The sequence below is a fragment of the Scyliorhinus torazame genome, chromosome 5 (genome assembly GCF_047496885.1).
Source record: "Scyliorhinus torazame isolate Kashiwa2021f chromosome 5, sScyTor2.1, whole genome shotgun sequence".
Lineage (NCBI taxonomy): Eukaryota > Metazoa > Chordata > Chondrichthyes > Carcharhiniformes > Scyliorhinidae > Scyliorhinus > Scyliorhinus torazame.
In genome coordinates this window covers 90639510-90651775 of record NC_092711.1, presented here as the reverse complement: position 1 = coordinate 90651775, position 12266 = coordinate 90639510, and the positions used below count along the sequence as shown (strand labels likewise).

General features: G+C 45.6%; 1 long non-coding RNA gene across 1 annotated transcript; it reads left to right on the top strand.

Moving 5' to 3' along the window:
• The first annotated feature begins 4417 nt into the window (after positions 1 to 4417).
• LOC140418920 (uncharacterized) lies at positions 4418 to 9557 on the top strand. The gene is made up of 2 exons (XR_011945419.1): positions 4418 to 4477; positions 8685 to 9557. It is a non-coding gene; the product is annotated as an uncharacterized lncRNA (long non-coding RNA).
• The last annotated feature ends 2709 nt before the right edge of the window (positions 9558 to 12266 follow it).

Below are 12266 nucleotides of genomic sequence, written 5' to 3'. Positions count from 1 at the left end.
ATCTAGAACACGACGCGTAAAATAATGAAAGAAGATTCAATAGCAAATTTCAAAAGGGGATTGTCGTAATCTGAAAATGGAAAGCAATCTGGAAAATGTGGGGTGCGAAATGCGATTGGGATAGCATTTTCAAATAGGCACTGCACGGTAAGCGTATTGTTCATTCCGTTCCCTAATTTTCGATACTGCTGGGCGATTCATGCCAGTCCCCCGCTAATTGTTCTCACTCACTTGAAAAGTGAGCAGGTGCAGGATGGTCACATAACGTTAGAGATTCAACCGTCGCTATTTCCGCTCCGGCAATCCCGCCTGCAGCTGATACCAGCCACATAGTCTGACTAGTTTCGAGTCTGCGGTGTCCCGGGGAGCAGCTTCCGTTTGCTGTTCTCATTTTCATTCTGAAACGATTGTGCTGTTGGGGACATTGCTGCACATGACCCATTCGTGGCATCGGATAGGTCAGCAATGCAGTGGTCGGGGAGTGTGTATTTCTGCTCCAGCTGATCACTTCCTCCACTGAAGAGGGACTAATTAATGATCCTCCTGGTTCCACTCCTCAACATGATCTGACTTCTCAGAAACTCGTTCCCTCACTTTAAAGCTCCATTATCCCCTGACTGATCTTTCCACCCAAATATCACTGATTCTACTTGTTTGTCCAATAATCCCATTTTCCTCAAATCCGTGGGGCACTCCGTATTTCATTTCTATTTTTGTAATTTACCACAATTTCCCCTTCAGTTACCTCACGGGGCCACTGCCTTCCTATTACCCCTCCTATTTAGACCGTAGGCAGTTAGTATGGCCAGTGAGAAGCTCTTCTCCTCAGAAACTCCGGAATTAGCAACACAACAACATTGGCCTTTTTCATCACTCCTTCCACGCGATAGACTAACCCTAAAGGGGAATTTTCCATAGAATTTACAGTGCAGAAGGAGGCCATTCGGCCCATCGAGTCTGCACCGGCTCTTGGAAAGAGCACCCTACCCAAGGCCAACACCTCCACCCTATCCCCATAACCCAGTAACCCCACCCAACTCTAAGGGCAATTTTGGACACCAAGGGCAATTTATCAACCCCAATCCACCTAACCTGCACATCTTTGGACTGTGGGAGGAAACCGGAGCACCCGGAGGAAACCCACGCACACACGGGGAGAATGTGCAGACTCCGCACAGATAGTGACCCAAGCTGGAATCGAACCTGGGACCCTGGAGCTGTGAAGCAATTGTGCTATCCACAATGCTACCGTGCTGCCCTGGGAATGTATATGCCCTTGTCTTAAAAACACAATGACATTGATATTCTGCCTAAGAAACCTGAAATACTTGTTTTTTAAGCATATCTTGGTCCTCTCTACATTATATGAAACTAACGATATGAGAAATATCATCGGGCGCAGATCAGTTGACCCTTCGAACCTTCAGTAAGATCACAGTTGATCAGATTGCGGCCGGAGGTCTAATTTCCTGCCTGCCCTTCAGAAACGGGAACTCGCTTGAAAATCTAAAGCTTCCGTGGAGATCAAAAACAACCTCGTTTTTTTTCAATGAGGGACAGTTGAAAATATCCACCTTGAAATAGTGTCCATGACGGGAAGTGAGAAAAGACATTCCTTGAATTCAGATTCTCGCATAATCCTCAGGAATTTTTCGACTGGTTTGGGACCATTTGCCAATGTTTCTGACAAACTGCTGGATCCAATTAACGAATTATCTGCATTCAGTCATGCCTTATTAATAACTGTGCAATTTGCTTTGAAATGTATATCGAAAGCTATCACTCGATTACAATAATGGTCTGTCTGCCAATGTTTGCTTTGTGTGTGTGTGCGTGTGTGAATGTGTGTGTATGTGTGCATGTGTGTTTATGTTTGTGTGAGAGAATGTATGTGTCTGTTTGAGTATGTGTGTGCTTGTGTGTGTTGTATGTGCGTGCGTGCATGTGTTCTTTATTGCCTTCCTTTTAGGCGTATGCGTCTGGAAGTGTTAATTTGCATGCATCCATGTCTGATTCCCGGCGTCTGCAGTTAAGCTTATTTTACCAAAACTTGATGCAAGACGGTGCTGCTAGATAATTTGGTAAATATTTTTCACAGCAAACATTCTCAATGTATGTAAATTAATTCAACTAATCAAGCCATTGTGTGCACATTTTAAAATTCTGATCATGCGCATAATGTTTCTCACGTTATTAAGTTTGGAATTATTAATGGGTCATATCAATACCAGGAATTGCTTCACTTTCAACCTCGTCAAATATTGCAAGAGATGGGATGAGAGAGGGGAAAAGAGTGAGCAAAGTAGAAAGTGATACTGACAATAAATGGATGGTGCAGGGAGAGAGCGAGACAAGCACATGGAAGGAGAGCTAGGGGGCAGTGAGAGAGAGAGACAGGCACATGGAAGGAGAGCTAGGGGGGCAGTGAGAGAGAGACAGGCACATGGAAGGAGAGCTAGGGGGGCAGTGAGAGAGAGACAAGCACATGGAAGGAGAGCTAGGGGGACAGTGAGAGAGAGAAAGATGTAAAGCAAAACTCGAAGCAGAAGGTCAAGAAAGAGAAAGATACCGAAATAGGTTTAGCCACACTGGGGAGCGGTTACATATGTTTAACTGTAAGTGTGAGCCTCTGCTTGTATGAAAGCGTTTGCGTGTGCGTCTGGTGTGTGTGTAAGTGCATCGACAGAGCGACAGTCTCAAGCGGATTAGCACGGAAAGAGCTTTGAGTGTTCATGCAGTAATAGGGCACCAGCATCACTGATTGGTTCGTCATTAGTCCCATTTCTGAGAGAGCAGCCAATCCTCTTCCTCGGCAGCTGTCCCTCAGATTCACAATAAGCGAAGCATTCCCATTTCTGTGTTCACTGTTTAATGTCAGTCTCTAACATCCGGAATATTTAAAACATTCTGATTTCTCCTATGCCCTTTCCTGGTAACCATGGTCGTGCTGCCCGGTGAGTGGATTGTTGAGGCGTTTCCATGTTCCATTGTTTGCATTTACTCTGCTGTCTTGCACAGGTTGGTCTTTGTTTCAGAATTAGTGGAACGGATTCAATGTCCCATAAATGATTCAGGAAGGACAGACCGGAACACAAAACTGCAATTACGATCCATCGGATAGCTATCCCTACCTCTTTGGTACATTCGCTATTCTGCAGAAGCTCCGGGATACTTACTGAGGAGGTATGGCAAGGGGCAGGGCGCTAGTTCTCCAGAACCCCAAGAGCGTTTTTATTGCTGATTTCGACCAGGACAAGGAAACAGTTTCTTTAAATATTAGTTGGGCTTCTGTCCCTGACTCTGCCGTGTATCTCTGTGCGCTGAGGTGCATTCAGCCCGTAGAAAAACAGGGAAGGCATCTCTTCCCCTCTCACTGAATCGGAGTGAAGCTCAGATACACACCTCAGGTCAAAACCAATTTGTAAAATAGCTGTCAGCAGAACCCAAACTGAATGGCATTGCCAGAGAAGGCAACCCTGTTGAGCATCAAACTGAACCCTACACCAGATACACTGTAGAGGCCAAAAAAGTGTCCCTGGGAATGTGAACAACATAGTGAAGGGATGAGCGAGCTTCAGCATTGCTGTTCCGCCACAAGCAGGAGAGTGCGCATGCGTCGGTGCTTCCGCCTGAGGAAAGTCAGACGACAGCCTCTGTGACGTCAATATGTACTCTTTGTGACGTCAGTCTGCCACTTCTTCGTGACGCCAGAGGTCCCTGTTCCGTGGAGCTGCTCCTAACATTAAACCCTGTTTTTGAAAGGAATAAAGAAAGAAAAGGCGCAGGAAAGGATAATTAACCGTGACGTTTATTTCGTGCTGCAACTGCCTGTCATTTTGAAGTTTCTATTTTGTTTGTCTTTTCAACCGCTTCTGGGACCGGTATCTTGACGTTTTCATTCAAAATGAGATTGGTTTCTTGGCAGTATTGGGTTTGAGAGGCTGACAGCGCTGCTCATGTTACGGGTGAATCTGCCCGAGATTCTGTAGAACCCCCAAACAGACAGGAGACTGAGCTACTGTCGGCGGGAGAGGCGTGCAGGGGCCTGTCGGGAGGTGAGTATTGGCTTTAAAAACACTTACCTTGCAGGAGCAGCCCTTAGAATTTCGGCGGGAGCGGAGTGCAGGGGCCTGTCGGGAGGTGAGTATTGGCTTTAAAAACACTTACCTTGCAGAAGCAGCCCTTAGAATTTCGGCGGGAGCGGAGTGCAGGGGCCTGTCGGGAGGTGAGTATTGGCTTTAAAAACACTTACCTGGTCCCGTTTCTGTTCTTCTTTTCTGTGTTATTTTTTATATATAAGGCTGGAACCGGAAGTTCGACCCGGAACCGGAAGTTCGACCCGCGGACTTCTGGGAAGCCCCCCCCCCCACCCCCCCACCAATAAATTCTGGTAGAGAGGAAACCCGAGACACTACAGGTGTAGTGTCTCCCACCCACCCTCCTCCTCTAACCTAATAATAAGACCCATTGGTGTGAGGTAAGTGCCATATTTACATTATTATTTTAAAAAAAAATTATTTATTAATCAGATCTTGGTTGGAAGTTAGAGGGATGGCAGGGAAGGGAGTGCAATGTTCCTCCTGCAGGATGTTTGAGGTGAGGGATGCCGTTAGTGTCCCTGCTGATTTTACCTGCAGGAAGGGCAGCCAACACCAGCTCCTCCAAGACCGAGTTAGGGAACAGGAGCTGGAGTTGGATGAACTTCGGATCATTCGGGAGGCAGAGGGGGTCATAGATAGCAGCTTCAGGGAATTAGTTACACCAAAGATTGGAGATAGATGGGTAACTGCAAGAGGGACTGGGAAGAAGCAGTCAGTGCAGGGACCCCCTGCGGTCATTCCCCTGAGTAACAAGGATACCGCTTTGGATACTTGTGGGGGGGACGACTTACCAGGGGTAAGCCATGGGGTACTGGCCTCTGGCACGGAGTCTGTCCCTGTTGCTCAGAAGGGAAGGGGGAGAGGAGCAGAGCATTAGTAATTGGGGACTCGATAGTCAGGGGCACAGATAGGAGATTTTGTGGGAGCGAGAGAGACGCACGTTTGGTATGTTGCCTCCCAGGTGATGTCTCGGATCGTGTTTTCCGGGTCCTTAAGGAGGGGGAGCAGCCCCAAGTCGTGGTCCACATTGGCCCTAACGACATAGGTAGGAAAGGGGACAAGGATGTCAGGCAGGCTTTCAGGGAGCTAGGATGGAAGCTCAGAACGAGAACAAACAGAGTTGTTACCTCTGGGTTGTTGCCCGTGCCACGTGATAATGAGATGAGGAATAGGGAGAGAGAGCAATTAAACAAGTGGCTACAGGGATGGTGCAGGCAGGAGGGATTCAGATTTCTGGATAACTGGGGCTCTTTCTGGGGAAGGTGGGACCTCTACAGACAGGATGGTCTACATCTGAACCTGAGGGGCACAAATATCCTGAGGGGGGATATTTGTTAGTGCTCTTTGGGGGGGGGGGGGTTAAACTAATGCAGCAGGGGCATGGGAACCTGGATTGTAGTTTTAGGGTACGGGAGATTGAGAGTATAAAGGTCAGGAGCACAGATTTGACTTTGCAGGAGGGGGCCAGTGTTCAGGTAGGTGGTTTGAAGTGTGTCTACTTCAATGCCAGGAGTATACGAAATAAGATAGGGGAACTGGCAGCATGGGTTGGTAGCTGGGACTTCGATGTTGAGGCCATTTCGGAGACATGGATAGAGCAGGGACAGGAATGGTTGTTGCAGGTTCCGGGGTTTAGGTGTTTTAGTAAGCTCAGAGAAGGAGGCAAAAGAGGGGGAGGTGTGACGCTGCTAGTCAAGAACAGTATTACGGTGGCGGAGAGGATGCTAGATGGGGACTCTTCTTCCGAGGTAGTATGGGCTGAGGTTAGAAACAGGAAAGGAGAGGTCACCCTGTTGGGAGTTTTCTATAGGCCTCCAAATAGTTCTAGGGATGTAGAGGAAAGGATGGCGAAGATGATTCTGGATAAGAGCGAAAGTAACAGGGTAGTTATTTTGGGAGACTTTAACTTTCCAAATATTGACTGGAATAGATATAGTTCGAGTACATTAGATGGGTCGTTTTTTTATACAATGTGTGCAGGAGGGTTACCTGAAACAATATGTTGACAGGCCAACAAGAGGCGAGGCCACATTGGATTTGGGTTTGGGTAATGAACCAGGCCAGGTGTTAGATTTGGAGGTAGGTGAGCACTTTGGGGACAGTGACCACAATTTGGTGACGTTTACGTTAGTGATGGAAAGGGATAAGTATACCCCGCAGGGCAAGAGTTATAGCTGGGGGAAGGGCAATTATGATGCCATTAGACATGACTTGGGAGGGGTAGGTTGGAGAAGTAGGCTGCAATTGTTGGGCACACTGGATATGTGGAGCTTGTTCAAGGAACAGCTACTACGTGTTCTTGATAAGTACGTACCGGTCAGGCAGGGGGGAAGGCGTGGAGCGAGGGAACCGTGGTTTACCAAAGAAGTGGAATCTCTTGTTAAGAGGAACAAGGAGGCCTATGTGAAGATGAGGTGTGAAGTTTCAGTTGGGGTGCTTGATAGTTACAAGGTAACGAGGGAGGATTAAAGAGAGAGCTGAGACGAGCAAGGAGGGGACATGAGAAGTATTTGGCAGGTAGGATCAAGGAAAACCCAAAAGATTTCTATAGGTATGTCAGGAATAAAAGAATGACTAGGGTAAGAGTAGGGCAAGTCAAGGACAGGGATGGGAAGTTGTGTGTGGAGTCTGAAGAGATAGGCGAGATACTAAATGAATATTTTTCGTCAGTATTCACTCAGGAAAAAGATAATGTTGTGGAGGAGAATGCTGAGACCCAGGCTATTAGAATAGATGGCATTGAGGTACGTAGGGAAGAGGTGTTGGCAATTCTGGACAGGCTGAAAATAGATAAGTCCCCGGGGCCCGATGGGATTTATCCTAAGATTCTCTGGGAAGCCAGGGAAGAGATTGCTGAGCCTTTGGCTTTGATTTTTATGTCATCATTGGCTACAGGATAGCAAATGTGGTTCCTTTGTTCAAGAAGGGGAGTAGAGACAACCCTGGCAACTATAGACAGCCTCATGTCTGTTGTAGGTAAAGTCTTGGAGGGGATTATAAGAGACAAGATTTATAATCATCTAGATAGGAATAATATGATCAGGGATAGTCAGCATGGCTTTGTGAAGGGTAGGTCATGCCTCACAAACCTTATCGAGTTCTTTGAGAAGGTGACTGAACAGGTAGACGAGGGTAGAGCAGTTGATGTGGTGTATATGGATTTCAGTAAAGCGTTTGATAAGGTTCCCCACGGTAGGCTATTGCTTGCAGAAAATACGGAGGCTGGGGATTGAGGGTGATTTAGAGATGTGGATCAGAAATTGGCTAGCTGAAAGAAGACAGAGGGTGGTGGTTGATGGGAAATGTTCAGAATGGAGTTCAGTTACAAGTGGCATACCACAAGGATCTGTTCTGGGGCCGTTGCTGTTTGTCATTTTTATAAATGACCTAGAGGAGGGCGCAGAAGGGTGGGTGAGTAAATTTGCAGACGACACTAAAGTCGGTGGTGTTGTCGACAGTGCGGAAAGATGTTGCAGGTTACAGAGGGACATAGATAAGCTGCAGAGCTGGGCTGAGAGGTGGCAAATGGAGTTTAATGTAGAGAAGTGTGAGGTGATTCACTTTGGAAGGAATAACAGGAATGCGGAATATTTGGCTAATGGTAAAATTCTTGGAAGTGTGGATGAACAGAGGGATCTCGGTGTCCATGTGCATAGATCCCTGAAAGCTGCCACCCAGGTTGATAGGGTTGTGAAGAAGGCCTATGGAGTATTGGCCTTTATTGGTAGAGGGATTGAGTTCCGGAGGCATGAGGTCATGTTGCAGCTGTACAAAACTCTGGTACGGCCGCATTTGGAGTATTGCATACAGTTCTGGTCACCTCATTATAGGAAGGATGTGGAAGCTTTGGAACGGGTGCAGAGGAGATTTACCAGGATGTTGCCTGGTATGGAGGGAAAATCTTATGAGGAAAGGCTGATGGACTTGAGGTTGTTTTCGTTAGAGAGAAGAAGGTTAAGAGGAGACTTAATAGAGGCATACAAAATGATCAGGGGGTTAGATAGGGTGGACAGTGAGAGCCTTCTCCCACGGATGGAAATGGCTAGCACGAGGGGACATATCCTTAAACTGAGGGGTAATAGATATAGGACAGAGGTCAGAGGTAGGTTCTTTACGCAAAGAGTGGTGAGTCCGTGGAATGCCCTACCTGCAACTGTAGTGAACTCGCCAACATTGAGGGCATTTAAAAGTTTATTGGATAAGCATATGGATGATAATGGCATAGTGTAGGTTAGATGGCTTTTGTTTTTTTGACTTCCCATGTCGGTGCAACATCGTGGGCCGAAGGGCCTGTACTGCACTGTATCGTTCTATGTTCTATGTAAGGTAGACGCACAGAGGGAAGACTGCTTTCCACCTCATTTCCCACAGACAGAACACAGTAATAGACGGCACAGTCAGTCAGCTGCCGCCCCTTGAAGCTTAAACTGGCGAATTGAGTAGAGGTCTCGAATTCTACTTGTAAATCTGGCTTGGCAAAACTTTCATGAACCCACCCCGAATTTCCGCAGTGCAACGTCGCGCGCTAATGAAGCTGATATTGCATATACCTTTTTAAGTTTTCCTTTCTACAATTGTCTTTAGATCTAAGGACAGCAACTGACAAACAGAGCCTCTAAGACCTGGATCTAAAACCATATTCAAACAAGAAATTATCAGACCGGCGGGTGTTTAATATTCTGATTCATACCCTATTTTGGAAGTTAGAGAAAATGCGGAAGGTGTTTAGTCCACAATTACTTGTCAGAAATATTCCCACTGGGGCAGCACGGTGGCGCAGTGGTAGCACTGCAGTCTCACGGCGCCGAGGTCCCAGGTTCAATCCCGGCTGTGGGCCACTCTCCGTGTGGAGTTTGCACATTCTCCCCGTGTTTGCGTGGGATCCGCCTCCACAACCCAAAGATGTGCAAAGTAGTTCGATTGAACACGCTAAATTGCCCCTTAATTGGAAAAAATTAATTGGGTACCCTAAATTTAAAAAAAAGAAATATTCCCACAATATCCCGATGCTAAGTCACATTCTGCTCGCTATCCGCTCTGTCAAAGGACGGTTGAATATTTGAAGACACCGATTCTGATCCCACCATCAATAATCTGCTGAAAGGCCTTAGGATTCTATCACCTCACTGCCATTTGCTCGCAGTGCGGTTGTGAAACGAATGAATAGTGAAGTGACTGCAAGTGAACAGAAACATATCGGGCTCGGGCTCGGCTACGGTGCCGTGTCCTTTTCGGGGGCTCGTTCTGTTGGAGGAGTGAGAAGAAAAACTTTCTTTCGATACTTTAAGACAGAAACTCTGGGCTATGAAAGCCAGTGGGAAATATTATAGAAATAAAAAGACACTCCAAAAGGCCATGAACATTGAGGGAAATTGATGCATGGGGTGTGTTTTAACACTCGATGTTCCGAACTTGTAAATATCAATCTTTTGATTAAAACAACCCGGACAACTAAAACACGCTGTTCATATAGAGTTTGTGCGCGGTGGTGATCAAAAGGATCGGTATACTAACGGGGAGATGGGGGAAAAGCTGCACAATAAGTCAGACAGACACAGAAATAACATCAAAAGAAAAAAAACGAGGTGACACCAGAAATTAATTTGTGACTCTCATTTTTATTAGAGTTGTGAGCTGAAAGCAACTACATTAATTCCCTAAGTGGCCCTTGCCTGGTTTTGTTGGGTGCCCTGTCTTGCTCTAAAATTATGAAAAGTCTCGTTGGCTTTCACTGTGGAGGTTGAATGTTTATCGGCGAGAGAACGCCCTCTGGTGGGCACTAACTGAAACTCTCATTGTGGGGTTATTGTACGGCATCTGCTATATCTCTGCAGCAGTGTGGGCTCCATGGCACAGAAATACACGGCACAGTCGGAGAGAAGGGCCCCGGTGATAGTTAAAGGAACCGTTGTGTTTTCTTTATGCAAAACCGCCAAGAACCTGGCTGGTAAATTTGGAGAATTACTTACATCCCCAGAGCTATATATTGCCATTAAATATTTTGGAGCTTTCCCGGGATACTGGATGTACCAGAACAGAGTTCGAAGAGCAGCTGTCGAATATCTACAATCCAGTGTTACGTTCTGTCCTTCCAGAATCTTTAATTCAGATCGATCCTGGAAAACTGCATCTTCACCATTTGTTCCTGTAACAAGACACATAATGTTTCAAACGTCTGGGACTGAACATAACATATGGAACATATGCGTGTGTGATATTGAATATTATAGTAAATATTGACTCACTGGGTAGGATGATGAGAATCACCATAAAGCAATATGAGGAGAACATGGTGCCCGGTTTAAAGTTGGAAAGAAATAAGATCATGTTTGAAATACGTTGCAGTTCTAGTCTGATATGAAAGAGTAATCTCCAATCAGCTGCAGATTTCACGCAATGTGATTCTGAGGGGCGTTTCCCAAGGGTAGGATTGGCTGGTCCCTCAAAACACCTGAGAGTCGGGCTCGAATCGTTCTTGCTCCTGGGCTAATGAACTCCTTCAGCATTTACGCTGCCTTCGTGTCTCCAGCTTTCCCTCCGTGTCTGTCTCTCTCTCTCTGCCGATCGGTTCTTTCTGTCGGTATCTCGTCTCTTTCTCTCTCAATTTCACTGTCACGTTTTCGTTCATTCGCGTGGCATTCAAATTCAGAGAGCAGAAAATCAAATTCGTCTCAAATTCCCGTTTCAACGAATTCACCAACCAAAGGACAGTGAGGGGACCCGGTGAAGTGATGTGGAGACAATAAAGTCGAGGAAACGAAGAGAGATAAACGAACAGGTAACAACATTAAACAGAGAGAGAAATAAAGGGATATGGTAAGAAAAAAACATATAGTAGACGCAGCAATTCAAAATGGGAAGAAAAACAATACATAAATAATATATTAAAATATTAAATAAATGTGAAATAAGGTATAATCAATTGAATAAAACACAACACTTGCCAAAATAAGTCACTCCACTGCGATTTAAACAAAATTCAAAATTAATTTCTGTCTATCTGTTCAACTGTGTTAAACCACGTTATAATAGCAATAAAAAGGAACCCGTAACCGCACCCGTTGCAGTGAACAGGCAAATACGATAGGGGAGCTCTTTGATGGGAGGAACTATAGAATATACAAGATGATAACTACAGATCAGACGCCAGACTAAAATAGAAGCAGCTAACTTTGAATCCGGTGTAGGATATGTGCGGATCGGAAGTCCTATCTATCTACCTATCTGCAACCTATCTACGAATGTGTGTTTAAGATTCAGAGAATCGTTGGCAAGTCTGTCTTTACATCTTGATTAAAACGAACCTCATTTAACCGTATGAACAAAACAAACAAAGAAAGGTACAGCACAGCAGCCGGCCCTTCGGCCCTCCAGGTCTGTGCCAATCATGATGCCTGAACGCAAAAAAAACGTTCTACCCTTACTAGGTCCGTTTCCCTCTATTTCCTCCCTATTCATGTACCCATCCATATACCTCTTAAATGTTGCTAATATGCCTGCTTCCACCACATCCTGTGGCAGCACGTACCAAGCACTCATCACTTTCTGCGTGAAAATTAAGTATTTCCTTCCCAGTGAAATCGATTGCCCTCCTGACTGCCATAACTGTTATTGTTGGTAAAACAATAGTGAAGGCGGAGTTGATTATTATATTGATTATCATGAGGCTGACTCTGATTCTTAATATTACTTTTATGTTTGTTAGAATGGAGCTAGAAAGTCTTGATGCATTTTGCTAGATGCTGCAAAAATACGGTTAAAGAGAACAATAATACCATATTCACCTGCATCTTGACAACAGTCGATTCTGCCACTTATGTGCACGGGTACCGTCAGCAGCCAGGGAAACCGTGCGCTACATGTTCCGTCTTATTGGGGTGACTGTGCAGAGGAAGAGTGATCTCAATGATCGATTTCCTTCTACTGTTGATCAGAAGAACAAGATTACCGAGCTAATATGTGGATTTCTGTGCCATGAAGCCCAATCTGCCGCAGAGATATAGCGGATTCCATACAAAAACTCTCACTCACAATTAAATCTGTTCAGATTCAGCACGCACACAAGCGGGTAATTTAGTTTCCACAATGAGAGTGACAGGGAGATTCTTAAAACGTCACCAAGCTGGTGTGGTCCAGTTGCGCCGTTGCACTAGTTTATAATGCAGC